At 38.5% G+C, this 22669-nt stretch overlaps 1 protein-coding gene across 3 annotated transcripts in view; it reads left to right on the top strand.

Annotated features, from left to right (window-relative positions):
• Positions 1-22669, top strand: part of LOC146809036 (lens fiber membrane intrinsic protein-like) — a 636754-nt gene that overhangs the window by 111399 nt on the left and 502686 nt on the right. For 2 of the 3 annotated variants that reach the window (XM_085615843.1, XM_085615841.1), the window contains one exon: positions 2853-3007. The gene's annotated coding sequence lies outside the window, so the exon portion shown is untranslated. Of the gene's footprint in view, positions 1-940; positions 1069-2852; positions 3008-22669 lie in introns of all 3 variants that reach the window. The other variant, XM_085615842.1, reaches the window with a different exon arrangement.

Genomic DNA, 22669 nt, shown 5'->3' with positions numbered 1-22669 from the left:
ATCCCTTTTCAGCAAATGTAACTCACGTTGTCAATTTTCTGGCATCTGAAGCCAGTTCAGGTAAGTCTTACAGAACGGTTAACCTACACAGATCAGCAATCTCCCTTAATCACAATACGGTGGGTTGCAAACCAGTGGGTGAACATCCTCTAGTTTGTCAGCTCCTTCGGGGAGTAAAATTTTCCAAGCCTCCGTTACCAAGGTACTCTAAATTATGGGATGTGAATCTAGTTCTCAAACGTTTTTTCTTATTGGCCAGATAATACTGCTCTTTCTCTGAAGATGCTTTCTGCCAAACTTACTATGCTATTGTGCTTGGTTTATATCAAACGTGTTTCTGATGTTAAGGCTATAGATGTTTCCTCTCATCAATTTACCCCATCTGGGGTGATGTTTCACATCAACAAACGTACAAAAACTAACTTGAATTCTGTTTTTTACCCTTATTTTCCTTCTTGACCTAAATTCTGTGTAGGTCAATGCCTCATGGTGTATGAACAACGGACCTTCGATCTCAGATCTCAGAACGTCCTCCCATTCCCAACTTCTCATTTCTTTCTGCAATCCTCACAAGCCTGTTTCCTCTACCACCCTTGCCCGTTGGGTTCGCTGGGTTATGTCCCTTGCTGGTAGTGATGTTTCTGTCTTCGGTGCCCACTCTGCCAGGGGAGCCATGGCCTCCAAAGCTTTTTGGACAGGCTCCAGGTTGGAGGACATCCTGAGATCGGCTGATTGGTCCATTGACAAAGTGTTTAATTTGTTTTATTGTAAACCTGTTATTAGTTGATATGCTTTGAACAAGCATAATAGGAGGCTCCGGTCTTGTCATGTAGATTTTCCTAGTAATTTATGACGGAAAGACTTAATTTTAATAAAGACACGGAGGCGAGTATTATCCCACCGTATCACTTTTAATATGTGTTATTTTTCACTCCCTTAGCGGCTCCAGCTCTTCCACCAGCAGCTTCCTCACCGGGGACACAGTCCGCTCAAGGTTTCTGATCTGCACCGTCCAGCTTCAGTCTGCATTCCTGGTTCTTCGATCCCAGTTCCACTTCCGAGGATGAGGTTCTTGGACTTTTGTCGAGAGTTTTCTATTTGGACTCTACCCTTTGGTGTGATTCTCTCAATGTTTCCTTTGTTTATGGATAATATCTAGTCTGCTCGCCAAAGAAAAGAGGGCTGTTCGCAGTAAGGACAAGCATTAAACTCAGATCTGCCCATTCATTGGTTGATGTCTTGGATTCCACCTTTCCCCATTGGCCTTTTGTTCTCTTGGCCTTCTGGGAACTGTAGTTTTCGTTTTATCTTGGCTGCTATTGAATAAAAGGCAAGATAAGAAAAGCATAATACTCGCCTCCGTGTCTTTAATAAAATTAAGACTTTCCATCATAAATTACTAGGAAGATCTACATTATCACCTATTACACGTTGTGCCCTTTAAAATGGGCGAAACATGCAGAGTTTGGTCTTTGGGCACCAAAATCCGCATCTCATGGTATTTATCCAGCATTCCACCCCCACCCACTCTGTAAAATTTGGCAGGTTTCACTTGAGAGGAAATTCGGAAATTGGGAGGCATGTGGTAACTACCACAAAACTTTAATTCTGATTCTTGTGCAAATGGTAGATCGCACAGGGATCGGAAAAGAACGGACCAGTCGTAATGAGGGCTAAAGTATGTGCAAATTCAGTCCAGTCAGACCACAAAATATTTCCGTTATACCGCTGTTACAGGGTGCGTGGTGTCAGCCACATGCATATTCAGTGTTGGTACATACACACATGTAAATACATCCATGAAATAGGAGTGTGCTGAGTAAAAGTAAAACACATACTGAATGTTGCAGCACGACTAGAGCAGTGCTCGTTGATAGCATAAGCCACTGAGACAACTCATCACAGATGCATACAATCAGAGGTCGAAGAGGGTGGGAATCGGAGGGGCAAGAAATGCCCATACTTTTTTAATTTATGAAAAACCGTTCTCCTACTTTGTGAAAAGAGAACCATCCCGGGACGGTTAATTCCGATAGTTCACATGCATCAGCTGAAGTGCCATTCAGGGAGTCTCCTGTGCTGTGAAACCGAATGCGGGTAAAGAGCTAATCAAGAAACAAGGGGGGTTATGTACACGAAAATGTCGGAACATGGTGTAGTGCCAAATTTGTCAATGCCGCATTCCGACATTTTAAAAACGCAGGGATGCGCCGTATTTACAAAAATACTGCGCACCCATGTGTTTCCCCTAGTGCTACAAAAACTGCCTAGCACCAGCAAAAGGCATACTTGTGCTATGTTGCAGGGGTGCCTGCACTGCAGGGACAATTGTTTATGTGCAGAAAGAGACACCTTCCTGCCCATAAACAATCAATAATGGCGATTTGCACCTTCTATGTGTGCTGCAGAATTTGGTATTTTCCATCCGTGCTTCTTTAACCCCTTCTGTGCCCATGACGAGATACTCTCGTCATGGAGCGCGGTTGCGCTGTGCCCATGACGAGTCTATCTCGTCATGGACCCCGCCCGCTAATGAAAGGGCCGGCACAGGAGGGGGAAAGGGCGGGGCACTCAAGGGGTTAAAGTAACTTACAATAACAAACCAACAGCTTACGAAGATCCTTCCATGATGCACAAATTTATTGACAACTGTAAAATAGACCCAATGGATACTTCTAAAGACCCTTTCACCTGAAGGCTTCATATTACTTTCTTTTTATGTTTCACATTGTTTCTGATGTACTTCTTGATGTCTAGGTTAACCTACTATTTAACTTCATGTTTTTTAGTAGTCTTTTGAAGGTATATCTTTCTGTGAGATAATAATGTATATATTTTTCTTCACTTTTTAGGTACCCTCTTTTTGTGTTGTGTCCAGCAAATCTTTCTATTTTCATACCCATATCTATGGTCTGGATGACTCCCCTCCAGCTGCCTCTGGAACCTGGTTGTTGTCATCTTCCCTTTTGTGGTCGCACCACTCCCGATTACTTTGTCCTGGTATTTGGTATGTCTTTTGCCTTTTTTTGTTTCTGTCAACATCCTTATTACTTTTTATTCTTTTCAAGTTTTCTATTCTCTATCTGCATTTCCTTTTCTTTCCTTATATTTTCATACTTTCTCCTATGTTTTCTCTCCTCTGTATTTTGTATTCTTCATCTTGCTTCTTCTCTTTCAATGTGTTATTTTCTGTTATATTTCTCTCTCTCTGCTAAGAAATGCATGGTTTCATTCTTTACTCAATTAAACAATTTACGGAATTGTTATTCTTCACTCATAGAGTACGCTAATTTCATTGCAATTCTTTATTCACGACTTTACGCATTATTATTTGGAATGTAAAAGGGTTAGACTCACCTTATAAACAACAAAGAGTTCTTAATCATTTAGCCAAATTAAATGCTGATATTCCTTTGTTACAGGAAACCCATGTTACTGAATTCGAGAACAAAAAACTTGTTAGACATTGGGTGGGATATGGATTTTCCTTACATGGTAATGGGAAACGTAATAGAGTTGGAATTCTGTGTAATAAATCTTTGGATGTTACCTTGTTATGGCAAGAATCAGATCAAGAAGGTCAATGGCTTTTGCTAAGATGACAAGTAAACAAAATACCAATATCTGATTTTAATATTCATGCACCCATACATCCGTCTAAAACATTTTGCCCCTCAATTACACCCAAACTGAGGTCTATTTCTGATGACTACTTTGGTAAGGATTGCAATCTGGTAATGGATCCTTTTTTAGATCGCTTCTCCAAGTCTTCTTTTGTACTTTTCTACATTCACAAACAATTCACCACAGCCATCAAACAAAGATCCCGTATTGATTCCTGGAGAATTTGCAACCCCTGTTTACAAGAATATACTTTTTTCTCCCATGTACATTTCTCTCAGTCTTGGATTGATCACCTTTTTGTTTCTAAACCCTCATCTCAACACATCTTATGAGCTGAGAGAGGCACCATTTAAATTTCTGATCATGCACTGGTAATTCTAGATCTCGGCCTCCCTCCCCTTCCCGACAAAGTTAGCTGTTGGTGCTTCAATATTTCTCTTTAATTGGATACCTCTTTCGCACAAATCTTTGATACTTTTATAACAGAATTTTGTGCTCTGAATGAATCTCCTGACTTATTTCCAATTATTTGGGATACATTCAAAGCAGCTTCTAGAGATTTTATCATTACTTATGTTTCCACCAAAAAGAAAATAAATTAAAAAAAACACTAGATTTAATTAAACATATTTAATCCTTAGAACAATCCTACTTTGTATCCAAGTCTAAGAAGTGTTTAGAAAATTAATTAAGGCTAAATTTGATTTCAATAAACTCTCCACGGAAGATGCTGAATCTTATCTCCTTAAATCTAGTTCTAGATACGATGGTGGCCAAACTAAAGCAGGTAAACTCTTAGCAAATTATCTTAAATTTAAAAAAGAGTGCACCAAAATAGAAAACTATTTTAAGAAATGATTCCATGCCACTTTTTAGAGACTACGATATCCTTGATTAAGTCTACATACGCCAGAGTTAGATCCTCTACAATCTGATATTAACTCCCATCTTTCTTCTATCCATAAGGAATTTGATTTAAACACTGTTTTTTTTTCCCTTGATTCTGATATCACAAGTTATAATATTCGTACTGCCATTAACTCTATTAAAAAAGGAAAGCTCTTGGGCCTGATGGTTTTCCTATTAAATTCTACCTTTATTTTTCGAAACAATGAATCCCTAAATTACATTGATTATTTACTTTCTTTGCTTCCTCCAATTCTGCTACTGGGACATTTCAAGAAGCCTTAATATGACTTTTACCAAAAGATAATGAAGATCATATGTTATGCAAAAATTATAGACATATTTCCTTAGTTTTAATTCTGATTATAAGATTTTTGCCAAGATTCTGGCATTTGGCCTTCATCCTCTCTTCCCCAATTTAATTGGTTGTGAACAAGCTTTACTTTACTTTACTTTAAATCATTTGTATCGTACACGAATCATCCCCAAGGGGATCTCTCGGCGCCTGAGAACAAAGGCATCATGTAAAGTGCGACTTAAAAGAGCCAGGTCTTAAGTATTTTTTTTAATTGGGGCAGATTGGGGCAGTCCCGAATTTGGTCGGGGGGTCGTTCCAGAGTTTGGGAGCCAGATAGGAAAAGGCACGACCCCCCCCATTTTAACCTTCCTAATTCTTCGGCTGCAGAGCAGGTTGCGGTTGCTGGATCTAAGCTGACGTACAGGCTGATACCGTTCAAGTTTGTTGGTCAAATAAGCCGGACTCATTCCATGCAAGGACCTATAGACCAAGCATAACAACTTGAAGATGGCCCGTTTCCTGACCGAAAGCCAATGAAGTTGGTGTAGGAGAGGAAGAGAGGGGGTTCGGGCTGGTTTAAAAAGGGCGAGGCGGGCAGCTGTATGTTGCACGACCTGTAGTTTGGCTAACAGGTCCTTCCTAATTCCTACCAGCAGGGAATTGCCATAGTCAAGGCGGCTGATTATCAGCGCCTGAATGAGAGTCTTCCTGGCAGTGAGCGGAATCCATGGGAAGATCTTTCTAAGCATCCGCATGGTCCCGAAACAGGAGCCTGCAAGCGTCTTCTTTTGTTCCTCCATTGAAAGCCTATTATCGATTCAGGGTTCTTCGCCCAGCTTCTCGGGGAGGGAGCTTCTCCCAGTTCCGAAGACCACCAATCGGAAGTCCACAGTTCTTCTGCCTTGCCAAACAAGAGAATCTCTGTTTTCGAGGAATTTAGTTGTAAAACTTTTTTCCTCATCCAGTCTGCTATGCTGATCATACAATTTAGGAACTTGGCTTTCATTGCAGCAGGATCATTCTCTATATGTACTATCAGCTGCGTATCATCAGCGTAGGATATAGTTTCAAACCCACAATTCCTGATGATTAAGGCCAAAGGGGCAACATATAAGTTGAACGATGTGGGGCTCAATATAGAGCCTTGAGGTACCCCCTTGTCTACTGCAGCTGTAGGTGACACATAGGATTCTAACTGGACACATTGTGTTCTGTCGGTGAGGTAACTCTGGATCCATTTAAAGGCCAGGCCTCCGACACCAATCTCTCGAAGACTGTTCAACAGGATACGATGGGAGATGGCGTCGAAGGCTGCCGACAAATTCAGCAGTACTAACATAACTGGGGAGTCCTTATCCAGCGACATCCTCAGCTTATCTGTGACCTCAAGCAAGGCGGCCTCCGTGCTATAAGATGCGCGGAAGCCTGACTGAGATGGATCCAGTATCTTGTTCTGTTCTAGATAGCTGTATAGATGACGGTTTATTAGTGTTTCCATAATTTTGGAACAGCACGGGAGAAGAGAAATAGGTCTATAGTTTTGCGCGTCCATAGGGTCTGCTAGAGACTTTTTCAGCAGAGGTTTAATACGCGCTACTTTCCATTTACGTGGAAAGCTGGCTGTGGCTAAGGAGATATTACAAATATCTGCCAAAGTGTCTGCCAAGACCAGGGCTAGCTCATTCATAGCTCTCCTGGCAGCCGGCAGAGTTCAGGCGCGGACAGGCGCAGATGGGCTTGACTTAGGCGGGCCTTCAGCGCGCCCACTGCGCGCGGTGAATTTATGCCCCCGGAAGACTTGCAAGCTAGACCGCTAACCGCTGCAATGGCGGTCGGCGCCCAGCAGGAAATGAAAAGGCAGACTCTCTCCACTCAAACTGCCAGCTATCTGGCAGTGGTGGACTGGAGAGCTGCCTAGTGCCTGCACAAGAATAACATGTAAAAACAATTTCCCCAATACAAAATATACGGGCTCTAAAATGCGTGAACTTTAAAAATGCAAGAGGTTACAAGAAGTGCTCAGCATCACAGAAACGCGTGAGTTAAAGGTAGACAAACTCACAATAATACCAGGCTTTTCTTAGATGTTCTGAGTAAATTTAAAGCTTATAAACATTCTTAAGCAGCCATTTCCTTCTATGCTAAGAAAGCTTTCTATCGGATACACTGGAAATTTTAATTCTCTACATTTTCATGAGGAAAAGTTCTCTCTTATATTCTTGCCCTTCCGCATCTATAGTTGTCAATGGCCTAATCTCCTCTCCTTTTCTTTTGCATAGAGGTGTACAACAAGACTGTCTCTTATCGCCTCTCCTTTTAATTTTGGTTCTCGAACCTTTTCTATCTAAAATTCGATAAAATTCAAGGATTCAAAAATGGAGATAAACAAATAAAATTTTCAGTCTATGCTGATGGCATTCATATATATATATATATATATATATATATTTGTGCCAATTTTACCCAGAGACAACATTGATATTTTCAGTGAAACAGTGGTTGCAGAAATCAAAAAACTAAATTATAAAACATCTGGCATAAAAAAGAAATATTCTTTTCAAGAACAAAAATACCACCAACTGATCAAAAAACTAAAGGAACAAGACAAAGTGGTCATTCGTAATTCAGATAAAGGGGGAAACGTGGTACTATGGCCCTTGCAACAGTACACCCAAGAAGCTTTGTCTCAACTAAATGATCGGTCATGCTACAGGTTAAGCAACAAACAAGCAACAACACAGGCACAAAACGAACTATTCTCTGAATTATTGGCATGGAAGAGCATCGGCCTCCTAAACCAAGATGAATACAAATTCATGAAGAAAGATCATCCTATCATGCCGGTAATATACTTCATACCGAAAATCCATAAAGACACTCAACATCCTCCAGGACGGCCAATAATATCGGCCAAACAGAGCTTGCTTGAGAATGTTTCAATCTACATAGACTCTTTTCTACAAGACCTAGTCAAAGGACTACCATCGTACGTCCAAGATACATCTGATTTCCTGAAACAAATATACAACTATCAGTGGAAAGATGATTACCTTTTAATAACATTGAACGTCTCCAACCTCTACACTTCAATTAATCATAAAGATGGATTGAGAGCGGTAGAATACTTTTTGTCAAGCAGACTGATCCAATTCGATCAACATAATAAAATGCTGATCAGTCTTATTCAATTTTGTCTAAACAACAACTATTTTTTGTTTAATCAACAAATCTACCAGCAACTAAGAGGAGTAGCCATGGGGGCTAGCTTTTCACCAAGCTATGCTTGCCTCCATATGGGCTTTTGGGAAGAGACTATTTTGAAAACCAAGCATGCAATACCAATGACGAAACATGTGATAAAATGGATGCGTTATATTGATGATCTTTTTATAATTTGGCGTGGCAGTGAGATGGAAGCTCTGAATTTTATAGAGGGTATCAATGATAAAAATCTCAATTTGCATTTTACTAGTACCATTGACAAAACAGAGGTGTGTTTTCTTGATGTGCAGGTATATGTTGCCAACAACCAGCTCCATACAAAACTCTATCGCAAACCTACAGCAGGAAACACGACCCTGCATTCCTCTAGTTTCCACCCCAAACACACCATCCACAGTATTCCATATGGGGAGATGCTACGGATTCGACGAATCTGTAGCAATAACAACGACTTAGCAATCACCCAACAAGAAAGTAAGAACAGATTCTTAGAAAGGGGCTATAGCATCAAAATTATTGATGAGGCCATACAAAAAACTAAGTCCATGAAACGTGAGGATTTGCTGTTTAAACCATCCAACAGCAAAACTAAAATCAACACACAAAATGTTTGCACTAAAAAGATAGAGGAAATAAGATTAATCTTAACGTACAACAAACAAAGAGACAGCCTCAGCAAGATTATAAAAGACAATTGGTACCTATTACACTTAGACACGCAACTCAGTGAGATTATTCCATCTAACCCAACTATTACCTTCAGAAGAGCACCATCCACCAGTGACTTTCTGGTGAATAGCAGTCCAGAAATAAAATCAGGTACCAACTGGCTGACTAAACGTAGGGGTTTCTTGAAGTGTTCCACTTGTAAGGCTTGCAGGCATGCCACAAACAAAACTTCATTTACAACACCCTTTGAGGAGAAAGCACACACGATCACGAATAACATGACATGCAAAACTGAATTTGCAATCTATGTGTTGGAGAGCTCTTGTGGGCTGCAATATGTGGGATCCACCAAGTTGCAGGTCCACAGGTGAATTCTCCAACATCTACGTGCAATCACCAACATAGATACATCCTATCCGGTGGCCCGACATTTTAGGGATTGTCATGAAAGTAACATACAATTTCTCAAATATTTTGCAATTGATTGTATTCCGGCTCTTAGAAGAGGCAGGGATCGTGAGGCTCTCCTCAGAAAATTGGAGGCCAAGTACATACTAGAATTGGACAGCAAAAACCCACATGCGCATGCGTACGTCGTGCGTGGTCCGTACGTGCGTGCTCCGTACGCGCATGCGCGCGTGCTCCGTACGCACGTGCTCCATACGCACATGCGTGCGTGCTCCGTGCGCGTACACGCATGCGCGCGTGCTCCGTACGCGCATGCGTGCGTGCTCCGTGCGCGCACCGTGCGCTCACCGTGCACGCACGGCAAGTCATGTGATTTAGAAACAACACTTTTCATTGGTTTATAGTAGTTTCAGGTCATATGATTAAGAAACAACACTTTTCATTGGTTTATAGTAGTTTCAGTTCCAGAAACTTCCAACACCACACCCACTCCCCTCATTATTACTTCTGATTCCCTGGCAGAAGGAGCTGAGCAGCTTTTCCAGTAATCCAGTACTTGAGAATGGCAGAGCAGCAGTCATCTTCTGGGAGTGAGCAGGAGACCCTTGTGCCACAGAGACAGAGGAAACAGAAAAACTCTTTTATATGGCAATTTTTCACTTTTCCAGAGGGGCAGAAGAAGGTGAATGCTTCAAAAGTCACCTGCACTCTTTGTGATCGTGTCTTATGAAGAGGAGATCCTAAAAAGAAATACTCTTTTAGTATCTTCACTATGATCAGTCACGTTAGAGATGTACATCCTGTGGCTTATGCTCAAGCTGCTAGAGAAAACCCTCCAGCAGCTCAGCAGAGCACATCCGCAGCAGCTCAGCCGAGCACATCATCGGCAGCTCAGCCGAGCTCTTCATCTGCGGCGGCAGCTTCACCTGCTTCTGTTCCTCTGGATATACACCCTCTATTTAAGAGGGTGCACATACGGTGCAATGCGTGCAATGCTCTTCTCTCTTATGGGGACACCAGCATTCCCCTAATAGAGAGCAAGATACAGCAGCACACGTGCGGCACCCTATAATTTTTGCCATTTTTTTGTTCCTCTGTCCCTCTATTAACATTACAGCCACCTAACATCTAAACACTTAAATTAGATTTTTAATTCTATTTTTTTTATGATTTTTTTTCCACCGTACGCGCACCTCGCGACAATGCGCGCACCGTGCGCGCACCCCGCGATTTAAAAAAATAAATAAAATGTTTTTTCCACCCTTCATGGTCCTTCAGGGACCCCTTGACAAAAGCTAGGGGGTCAGGAACTCTGTACCCTGCCCCCTTTTCACGTTCTCCACCTTTCTTTTTCACTGTCACACACAAAATGGCAGACAACACTTCCTGATTTCGACCGATTCGAATGTTGACTGACATGTAACCACCAATCATAATTATGCTCGCGCACGCATATATATATATATATATATATATATATATATATATATATATATATATATATATATATTCACTGAAAAAACCATAGGTTTCACACACGTTATAGTTAGGAATTAGCATTTAAAAAACCATAGAAATTCAGTGAAAAAACCATAGGTTTCACACATGTTATAGTTAGCTGGACATTTTACTCGTAAAAAACCAATGAAATTGCCCCGTTATAGTTAGTTCAGCTAACTATAACTCGCGCGCCCGCAATGCACTGCTGATGACGTCACATATTACATCACTCATGACATGGTCAGTGACATCACTCATGACATCACTGATGACATCTCAAATGACATCACTGATGACCTCACTGATGACATCATCCAGTGAATGTGTGTTTTTCTGAAAATTACATATGTTTTATATATGTATATCTCAAGGTCGATGGAAGAATAAATGGGTATATAAGTGTCTAAATGGATGATTTGTTTTTGAAAAATTGATTGTGTAACTGACTGATTAAGTGTATCTCTCACTTTGTGTATAAGTGGCTGCATGGGTTGGTGAGTAGCTACATGGGTGTCTATATAGGTTATTAGTTGTTTTTTTGAGTATCAGTCTGAGTGTCTGTATGGTTCGGTGGGGGGTATTACGTAGTGCATAGGTGCATGAATGAGTGACTCACTGTTTGTATGTGTTGAAGACAGCATGTGTGCAGGACTGTATGGGTGGATGAGTGTGTGTATGGGTGTGTTAGTGAGTGAATGACTGTCTCAATAGTGTCTTCAGGAGTAACTACATATGTTTTAAACTAGTATATGTGACTATTGGTGTATATATGTGAGTATATGTGAGAGGGAGAGATTGAAAGAGTTCCTGTATGAATAAGTATGTGTTTCTATAAGTGATTGTTTAAAAGACTAAGTATGTGTAAGTTTCCGTAGAAGTAAGTGTGGTGGTGTGTGTATAACTGTATATGCAGGTGAATGTATGTTTGATTCTTTATTAGCATGAGTGACTATGTGTGTGAGTAACTCTATGGATGAGTGGCATTATGTAACAGGATGTATAGGTGTATGAGTACATATGATGAGTGAGTACATGTATGAGTGACTGTATAGGACTGTTGGTGAATGAGTGGATGTGTATGTGGATCTTAGAATTACTGAAGAGGTTGTTGTAACTGGTATTGGTATGTCCATTGTTTTGAAAATTTTAGTCTCTATTTTTGAATGTGTGTATCAAAGCTTATATTAAGGTGAGAGGAGGTCTGCCACTCTATCACAAGGATGATGTCATCAGTGATGTCATCAGTGATGTCATTTGAGATGTCATCAGTGATGTCATGAGTGATGTCACTGACCATGTCATGAGTGATGTAATATGTGACGTCATCAGTAGTGCATTGCGGGCGCGCGAGTTATAGTTAGCTGAACTAACTATAACGGGGCGATTTCATTGGTTTTTTACGAGTAAAATGTCCAGCTAACTATAACATGTGTGAAACCTATGGTTTTTTCACTGAATTTCTATGGTTTTTTAAATGCTAATTCCTAACTATAACGTGTGTGAAACCTATGGTTTTTTCAGTGAATTTCTAAGGTTTTTTAAATGCTAATTCCTAACTATAACGTGTGTGAAACCCATGGTTTTTTCAGTGAATTTGCAAGGTTTTTTAAATGCTAATTCCTAACTATAACGTGTGTGAAACCCATGGTTTTTTCAGTGAATTTGCAAGGTTTTTTAAATGCTAATTTTTTTTTTTATTCTTCATTTTTTTCAAACATATTTTTAATTTAATTTTCTTTCCTTTTATAAAGACTATGCTTAAATTTTTAAAATCCTTAAATATTTTTTTTTTAATATATTTTTTAAAATAAACATGTAAAATGTATTTCCAGATTTTTTTTTTTTTTTTTTTTTTTTTTTTTTTTTAGTACGCGTACCGTAAGCTCACGGTAAGCGTACGGTTTACGCAACGTCCGTAATCTATCTACGCTGCTTGCGTATAGTTACGTACTTTGCGTAGCCGCGCGTACTGCGCGTGGGACGCGTGCGCGCTTACGCCACACGCGCACGTTACGCGGAAGTGCCGGGGAGTGACTGTTATGCGCATGCGCGCAAGCGAGTGTCTTTTTTACGCGCATGCGTACTTTTTGCCGTAAGCGTACCGTAAGCGTACCGTAAGCGTACGGTAGGTCATGTGATCTTGAAACACAACTTTTGATTGGTTGAAACTACTTTCAGTTCTAGAACTCTCCTACACCACACCCATTCCCCTCATTTCTGCTTGTGATCCCTTGGGAGAAGGAGCTGGTTTGTCTTTGGGATACGATGGCAGAACAGCAGAGCTCTTCTGAGAGTGAGGCTAGCACCAGCAGCACTGTCTTGAGGCAGAGATCGAGGAAACAAAAGCCTTCTTATGTTTGGGATTATTTTACTTTTCCAGAAGGCCAGCAAAAGGTGAATGCACCCTTAGTTACTTGCTGTCTGTGTAAGCGTGTACTTTCTAGAGGTAATCCTGACAGGAAGTATTCCTTTGGGAATCACACCATGAAGAGGCACCTCCAGGATGTACACGGAAGGACACATGGTCATCTTTTTGGAGGTAACTCTTCAGAAAGACGAGCCAGTACATCCACAGCAGCTCAGCCTGGACCATCATCTGCAGGGCTGACTCCTTCCTCTGCAGGTCAGGTGAGCCCTTCATCTGTGGGGGGAGCATCTCCTTCTGCTGGCCCTCTGGAAATTAACCCTCGATTTCTGAGGGTTGATATTCGATGTGCCTCTTGTCATGATCTAATTTGTCATAGGGAGACCAGTGTTTCCCTAGTGAACCTCAAAATAGATCAGCACACTTGTCACAGAGACTAATTTTCCCATGCTTCCTTTCCTCTGTCCCTGCATGAACACAACGGTTCTTTTAAGAGCCAACCTTATCTTTCATCTTTTTTTTTACATATGTTTTTTAAAACCTTTTTTTTTTTTTTTTTTTACCGTACGCGTACGGTGCGCGTACCTTTTTTTTATTTTTTTAAAAAAACACTAAAAATCAATTATCACATTACAAGGTCCTTGAGAGACTACAATTATTATTATTGACTTACCATACTCACTCAAAAAAATATTTATTCATTTGTTTTTTTAAAAAATAGTTTTAAAAATGGTTGTAGTTTTCGAAAATTTTCTATATCGATCTGAAAAAAAAGAAAAAAGTATTAATATTTTTTTAACAATTTATAATACAGTATACATATTTACATTTTTTTCCCAAAAATATTTTTGCCTTATTTTTGCTGTTTTCAGAATATATTGCATTTCACTATAAATTGTGAAAGCAATTGCATTCATCATTTTACAGCGGGCAAAAAAAAATAACAATCTCAAAGATTGTATTAAAAAAGCCCAGAATCTCTTCTCACTTAAACTTATCATTACAGAAATGCATATTATTCTAAAAAAATATCATCTAAAAACAATACTTATTTCTTTAAAATACCGTCTGATATGTTTGTTTCAGAAGTATAATCACAATATTATATCTCAAATAACTCCAAAATACATCTGATTTCATTTCCTTTAGGCCAAATAGTATTTTTTTTTTTTTTTTGGAATAAATTTCCAAGGGAAATCCATTAAAATTCTAAAGTTTAATCTGTCCAGATCTCACCGATTCTCTGTAACATTTTGGTTCACGAAAATTTTTTGAATAATTTATTTAGTCCACAATAGAATTGCTTACTTTTCCACATGGCCAAATAGTAATTTTTTAAATCATTTTTGAAAATTTTTCCAATGGCAGTCCAATAGCATTCCAAAATTTAAAATGTGCAGAAGTTACCGATTATCTCTAAATTATTGGTTTTTCAAAATTGCATTAAAAATTAAAAAAGTCCACATTACAATTGGTTATCTTTCCTTTAGGCCAAATGATAATTTTAAAAATATTTTTTCTACAAAATTGCAATGGTAATCCAGTAAAATGGTAAAATTATTTTGTCCAGATCTTGCCAAGTCTCTCTAAAATTTAGGTTTCAGGAAGATTAGATAGGAATTTGCTAAATCAAAAGGCAAACGTTGTTTGAAAATCAATTGGGAATCATTACACAGTGTCCAGCCTTTTTCACATTTTAGATAAACTGTGTAATGTCCAGAAGTAACAGTAGGTCCATCATGGAAAATTATTGCAACAGTTACAAAAGTTTTTCCTGAAATTGATAATTGCTGTCCTGTAAACTTCTTTATTAAAGTATCCAATTTTGAACCATCAGCTCTACATCGTTGCATCATTAAAATTACATACTGTCCGTATTCCCTTAAAATTAATGTTGAAAACATGTCAGAATTACACTCACCACATTTCATGCTATGATTAGCATCTTTAACTAATTTTGCAAAAGTGACTGTTTTACTCTCTGGCAATGTCAAATAAATAAACCTTTCATTATCAACAATAGAGCCGCATATATTATAACAATTATCACAACTATGTTCCCATTTATAAGAGAGACCAAAAAAAATGTCAATGGGAACTCCTTCTTCTTCCACTACCTGAAGAAAATACATCAAAAATTCGTGTGCATCTTGCTGTTCATTTTGAGAAAACTGTATTCGTCCTGAACATACATCTAAAAGTTTTCTAATATCAGTAGCACTTTCTATTTGAGTTTTATCTTTACTCAGCTTTTGAAAAAGGAGACTCAGCTCTGAACAGAATCTTTTTCCCTGATTTACTATTATCTGCTCTTGCAAACTTTCCAGATAAAATGCAACATTCAGCACTACATTAGCGTAGCAGTTGACACCAGAGCTATTTTCAAAATGACATCCTACAACCTGTTCTTCATTGTCCTTTTTCTTTTTGCTTGCAATTACATCACTCCTCTTTTTTTTCCTCTTCTCTATATCTTCATTACAGATATTCTCATTTCTCCTTTTACGAGAAACTACACGTTTCTCCAACACAGGATACTGACCTAAATGAGGAGCATAGCTTCTTCTTAATCTATTATACTCCTTTACACAGTTTGTATCAGCACTAACTTTTGAGTCATCAAAGTCTATCATGAATAAACCTGATAATGTTTTGACTCGTGACAAAGCTACATATGCCATACCTTCTTTGAACACAGTTGAACCAATGTTCACAAATGCACAATCTACAGTCAATCCTTGAGACTTGTGGATAGTTACAGCATATGCTAGAGAAAACGGAAACTGCTTCCTACGTACATATAAGTCTTTCACAAGCATAAAACGAACTGTACAACGACAAATATCTTTAACTTCATCTATCTGATCAAATTTTATCTGTAAACATTCAATTCCTTCTTTTTTCTGATAATTAATAAAACCCACAACTCTTCCCATCGCTCCATTCACTAAGCCTTTCTCAACATCCAAATTTCTCCTTAAAAATACTCTACAGTTCATGCAAACATATAGATTTTTTTCTAATCCTGCTGTTTTGGAGATGTTCTTCTCTAGTGAGTCCAATTTATTTTTCAGTTTGCCTGTTACTGTGACAGTAATTCTTCCATCCTCAATTTTGTCCACTGCTTCCAATTTCCTGATCTCTTCCTTTTCCAATTTCAAAAGCTCCTCATTAAATATTGAGCATTCACGTAGAGTTGGCATTAAGCAGATGACACTTTTGTTTTCTGCAATATTCTTGTATATTTTCTCTGCAACTATTTCTTCCTTTGGAAATAAATTATGTAGCAGCCGACTCTGTAATGCTTTTTTCCCAACTTCTGTGAGTAGTCCAATTCTGATATCTTTCAGAATACTTCCATATTCTTCATCGTTTGCTTGCCTCATATTAGTTGTAAGTTCCTTGTACTCAAAGAAGGACCAAATATTTGTATTTCCAATGCTTCCCAATGACTTCTTCGTGTCTTCATGTGTCACAGTATTAAACACTGGTTGTCCTTTAACTGGAGTAAGTTGCAAAAGATCCCCAAAAACTATGACGTGTTTTCCACCAAATAACACGTCATAGTCTGTCTTCAAAATTTGCTGCATTCTTAAATGCACAAAGGCAAGCATTAAGTTTGATACCATGCTCACCTCATCAATAATGAGAACTTGCATCTTCTTCAATACTCTTGAAACTTCCAAGGATGCTTCTCCAGTTAGCTTGTTGAATTGTATTTTGTTCTCATGCTCCACTGGTAACATTAGCAAACGATGTAAGGTGATTCCTTTTATGTTATATGCTGCTAACCCAGTTGGAGCAGTAACCACACAAGACAAAGTAGAATCCGTTTTTTGCTTTAGGTAGCTTCTGATGACTTTAATTAGGAAACTTTTTCCAGTGCCAGCTTGTCCGCTTACATACATCCTGATTGGATGAAATGATGTGCATGAGCACTCTTTTTTTTCATGTAGAAATCCGTGATCAATTTTGTTTTTGATCTCTTCATAAATGTGTTGCTGCTCTTGATTCAGTTGTCTTTCCAAATTTTGTAAGTCTATAAATTCTTCTTGAGCTTGATTCATAGCCGTTTCCACTTCATTCATGGCTATTGATGCTTCATTTTCAACGATTGGTTGTCCTAGGGGATCTTGACTGAGTGTTCCAGAACTTTGGCTGTCCTGAGAACTGTCTCTAGCTATTTCTGCTGCAATTGTAGTTTCCTGTTCAATTTCTTCATTTAACATTTGCAGATAAGTTGAGAATGTACTGCATTGTATGCTGTCTTTGCAAGCATTAAAAGAATCTTCATAGCTCTGGAATTCTCCCAGTAGTTCATCCTCTGTACGCCATGGTTTAAACAACTGTAAAAGAGCCAAGTAGTAAAATTCTTTCTTGTCGGTAGTGTCGCAACTCAGCTTCCGGTGATTTATCAAACTTCCTTTGGTTTGCTTCACCAAACATCCTTCTTCACCAACAACTTTATATTTTCCACTGTTGATGTCTTCTGCAGCTTTCCGTGAATAAATGTAGTTCTGCAACACTTCATAGAGACACATGTTCTCCAGATGATGACTTCTCTTGGGATAATATGTGTCCAACATGTTTGTTTTCAATATATCTGTACTTTCTGGGTCATTCTCAGCCAAATATTCAATTTCTCCAACAGATTTCAGTACCCGATTTCTCATTGCTGCAAGGCCTAAACTTGCCCAAATTATTCTTCTTGACTTCGAGTAGAGACTTGCAGAAGATAACCTATCTGAACATTCGTAGGATCCAATTTCTCGATGCGATAACATCTTCAAACTGAAACTGTACAGCTTCTTACTGACAGTCTTCTCGTGAGAAATCTCTTCCCACATTTCCTTCAATTCTGTTTTTTCTGATTTCGTAATGTAAGACGTTACATATCGTGCAACAGCAATGGAATTGTCAGCTACATACTGTATATCCATGTTAGCGTTCCACATGGATAAAATGACTGGGTTGTAGTCATTTATATTTTTTGATTCTTCTTTTCTTTTAAGGTTGTAGGTATTCTTAGGTGATTTTCTTGTGATAGTATGTCTCACAGCTGACATAAAACTGTTGACTCTTCCATTTGAAAGAACAGGTCTAGGAAATCCAAATCGACATTTAGTGTAGTATTTTTCTTTGCTCTTGTATTTCCGTCGACAGTATTTTCCACACCGATGACTTTGGAAACGTAGAACTTGCTCCTTTAACTTGTTCTCTTCTGTGCTTTTTGGTATACCACATGTTGCATATTCTTCAATGTAAGATAACACTGCTTCATCAGTATCTGTTCCAAACTTTGGGGCATCCTTGATCCACAGCAGCATATGAATATGAGGAGCACCTCTTGCCTGGTACTCTTTTCTCCAAAAGAAATCCACTACTTCTCCAAGGGGTGGATTTTTTTTATTGCAGATGAAGGACATCATAGCCTCAAATCTATGATTGAAATATCTGCAAACATTAACCGGATCCAATGAGCACAGTTCTCCTGCTGTCTTGTATTCGATGTTTTTAATGTTTGAATTGGCCTCTCGTAGAAAATCCAGTAAATCATCCCAAGCGTACTCGGCACAGCTTAGGGTAAGGAACCATGTTGGTGTTCCTAAATTGCGTAACATGCATTTTAGTTCACCATGGCGTCGGTACCAATATTCATTTGTCCCACGCTGACAAGCCATCAGATTGATCAGTTGTGTTTCCAAATGATCATCTCGGTGCTGCACTTTCTCCATAAAATCCTTAGCAGACACATTTTGTAAATGTACTCCACTTTTTAAAATGTGATTTACTGCATAAGACAGTGCAGACAAGTCGCTTTCAAATAAAAGATGGAACAAATAAGGAATACTTTGTCGAAATCTGGGATCTTCAGCATATAGTCTTGTAGTCCGATACTCTGAAGCTGGAATCTGTTCTGGACGTTCATCGTATCGTCCTCCTTTTCCTTTAGGAAACAGCTGGGGAAAACATCGAGCTTCCAAGCTCTCCTCCCATACACTCACGGGATTTCCTTTTGCTTTCTTCATCTGAAAGAGATCAATATTGTCTCCCATAACTTCTTTCGAATGGAGAGGATGTATGCTAAAATGTTCATAAATTTCTTCTTCCTTTGACTTGTCCACTTTTTCAATTTGTCCAGTTGGTGTTTCTGTGTGTTCTTGAAAATCTTCTTCTTCTTCTTCTTCTTCTATATAAATTGATTCATACCATTTGTTATTTTTTTTCAAATACAAATTTGCTCTTTGTACTTTCCGCACATCTACCAGCTCCTGCCAAATCTTCTTATTCTTTGTAGGTACACCATTAACCAGAATAATTAATGGTTCAGTTTCCAAAGTATCCGCATCAATAGTTTCCATATTTTTTTTCAAATCCAAGGGCAAATACACCACTCTACCTTTTAAACCTCTCAGTAAATCTGAAGGAGGTAATTTACCAGTTTTGGGCTCCATACGTACTATGGTCTGGAACGGATGAACACATTGAATGAGTATAGACTCATATGTATTTAATTCAGAAAGTTCAGCAGGAATAGCATCCAATTCTAAATTATTATGTACAGCTCTGGTCGGCATTCTATTTTCCTCTAACTTGTTGTAACAGTATTTACAAATACGCTGATCTTCACCCAATTCAAAACAATTTTCAAGAAATATATATGTGGCAAAATCCATCCACTTATAATTATCTTCATTTTCACTCTTTCTGTAGAGATCAACATTCCTAGTTTGTTTTCTATAATGAGTTCTGCGGCAACAAATACAAGTAACATTTGGTCTTTCATTAGAGACTATTGCAAATTTTGTTATGTGATCATTAAATGTGTTACTTACAGAGGGTTCTACATTCTCTTCCACTTCTGCCTCATTTACTGTGTCCTTCTCTGCACTGTTTTGTTCAGGACCAAAGTAACAAAACTGAATTTCATCAACAACCTTCTCTACATCTGATACCGTTCCTCGGAACAGAGCCCTATTCAATTCATTTAACTTTATTGCTGGACTTTTGGCAAAATACAACCGTCTCACAAACTTTCTCATTTCAGTATGATGAACAGCCAGCATCCTAAAATGATGGAAAACACTATTGCACACTTTTCTAGATAGACAAGCAAGAGAATGACCCTGCAAACCAGTATTCTCTCTCACTCTGCATGGATCCAGACTTTGAAGCACCTTAATCTTTTGTTTTACACTTTTTTTACTATATTCTCTTAGAAACTCTCGAAATCTGTCAATAGATTCCTGACGCACAGTGCAAATACTACTACAATTCCAAGTGTACACTGGGGCTTTAGGACGTCTCCCCATTGCCTCATCTGCCATCACTTGTACCTCATCTCTTGGAACCATTATCTCCTTCTCCATTATGCAACCATTTTTTACTTCGTATGAACGACCTCTGGTGTCAACTGCATGCAGCAAACTATTACTTTGAAAATAGCTCTCTTCATTAAAAAAAGGTTCACTACTTGAACTATGCATCCACTTTCCTAAAAACACTTTACAAAAGTTTGTTCTGTTCACTACTCTTTTGCTTTTGCTTTGTGATTTCAGTACATTAACCATTTTATCTAATGTACGCATCCTATTCAAAATTAATATGAATAGTTTCCTTTTTAATTCTAATGCTTTTGCTGCAATGGCTTCAATTTCTTTTTTTCTCTTGTAATATTTTGCCTTTTGCTTATATTTCTTTACATCCTTTATCAAATTGGACATAACTCTTCTCTGAAACATTTTTCTACGTATCTCTTTAAACGCTGTTTTTCTGTTTATGTTAAACTTTTCAATTGCAGAAGGTATATTTGCATTAACTAAATTCTCAATTTTTTGCTGTTCTCTATGTTTTGTTACATTTTTCCGAGGACAGACATTTTGTACATTTTTCTTTGTTTTGAATATTTTGTTAAGAAATTGTTTTTTCTGCTTACCAGAAGATTTTTTCTTTTTCCCAACATGAGCATCTTCTACTAACTTTGGTCCTCCAGTTGTCTTCAAATATAGTTTTTTTTTTAGCGTTTTTTGAACTCGAGATTTTGTAGGCATCTTAAATTTTGTTCACTGTTCTTCAGCAATACCTGAAAAAAACTAAAAAAAAAATCCTTTATTGTATTTAAATATATTACTACATTTGTTTTCACAATAGTCACAAAACAAAATTTCTTTGCCAATTTGAATGCACACAAACTGCTCTTTTTTTTGGGCAAGTGAAAATCTCTTTTACAAACTGTCACATTATGAAACCACTTTTCAGATTTTTTAAAAAGCTCATGTCCACAGTGCTACACTCCAGCAAGGGCAACCAGCCTTAGTGAAGCTCAATGTATTTGCATTACAGACTGAAACCTGAAAACCCCACTCGCTTGTAAATACTTTGCATGACTATACACGGCAAGCACATGGGTGTGTGCTAAGACTCTGCTTCTTCCCCAAAAATTCGCTCCCCCTTTCCATCTAATGCAACTGTGAAATCACCAGAGCAAGACGCAATAAATCTCTGCCTATAATTCCTCTATGCACACAGAGTCATGTTTTCACATTAGTCCCAAAACGAAATTTCTTTGCCATTTTGAAAGCACACTTACTGCTCTTTTTTTTTTGGGCCGAGTGAAAATCACTTTTACAGACTGACACATTATGAAACCTTTTTTAAAAATTTATTTAATTGCACATGTCCAAGCTGTTTTTTTTTCAGACCACCACCATGTGTATTCTCTGTGTCTGCCTACACTCCAGCAAGGGCAACCAGCCTTAGTGATGCTGAATGTATTTGCATTACAGACTTAAACCTGAAAACCTCACTGGCTTCTAAATACTGTGCATGACTATACATGGCAAGCACATGGGTGTGTGCTAAGCCTCTGCTTCTTCCCCAAAAAATTCGCTCCCCCTTTCCATCTAATGCAACTGTGAAATCACCAGAGCAAGACGCAATAAATCTCTGCCTATAATTCCTCTATGCACACAGAGTCATGTTTTCACATTAGTCCCAAAACGAAATTTCTTTGCCATTTTGAAAGCACACTTACTGCTCTTTTTTTTTCGGGCCGAGTGAAAATCACTTTTACAGACTGACACATTATGAAACCTTTTTTAAAAATTTATTTAATTGCACATGTCCAAGCTGTTTTTTTTTCAGACCACCACCATGTGTATTCTCTGTGTCTGCCTACACTCCAGCAAGGGCAACCAGCCTTAGTGATGCTGAATGTATTTGCATTACAGACTTAAACCTGAAAACCCCACTGGCTTCTAAATACTGTGCATGACTATACACGGCAAGCACATGGGTGTGTGCTAAGCCTCTGCTTCTTCCCCCAAAAATTCGCTCCCCCTTTCCATCTAATGCAACTGTGAAATCACCAGAGCAAGACGCAATAAATCTCTGCCTATAATTCCTCTATGCACACAGAGTCATGTTTTCACATTAGTCCCAAAACGAAATTTCTTTGCCAATTTGAAAGCACACTTACTGCTCTTTTTTTTTCGGGCCAAGTGAAAATCTCTTTTTACAATTTGAAATCACTTTTACAGACTGACACATTATGAAACCACTTTTTTTTCTTTTATTTAAATGCACATGTCCAAGCTGTTTTTTCAGACCACCACCATGTGCATTCTCTGTGACTGCCTACACTCCACCAAGGGCAACCAGCCTTAGTGATGCTGAAT

This window comes from Triturus cristatus, chromosome 7 (assembly GCF_964204655.1).
Source record: "Triturus cristatus chromosome 7, aTriCri1.1, whole genome shotgun sequence".
Lineage (NCBI taxonomy): Eukaryota > Metazoa > Chordata > Amphibia > Caudata > Salamandridae > Triturus > Triturus cristatus.
This window is presented reverse-complemented; position numbering and strand designations above follow the sequence as displayed.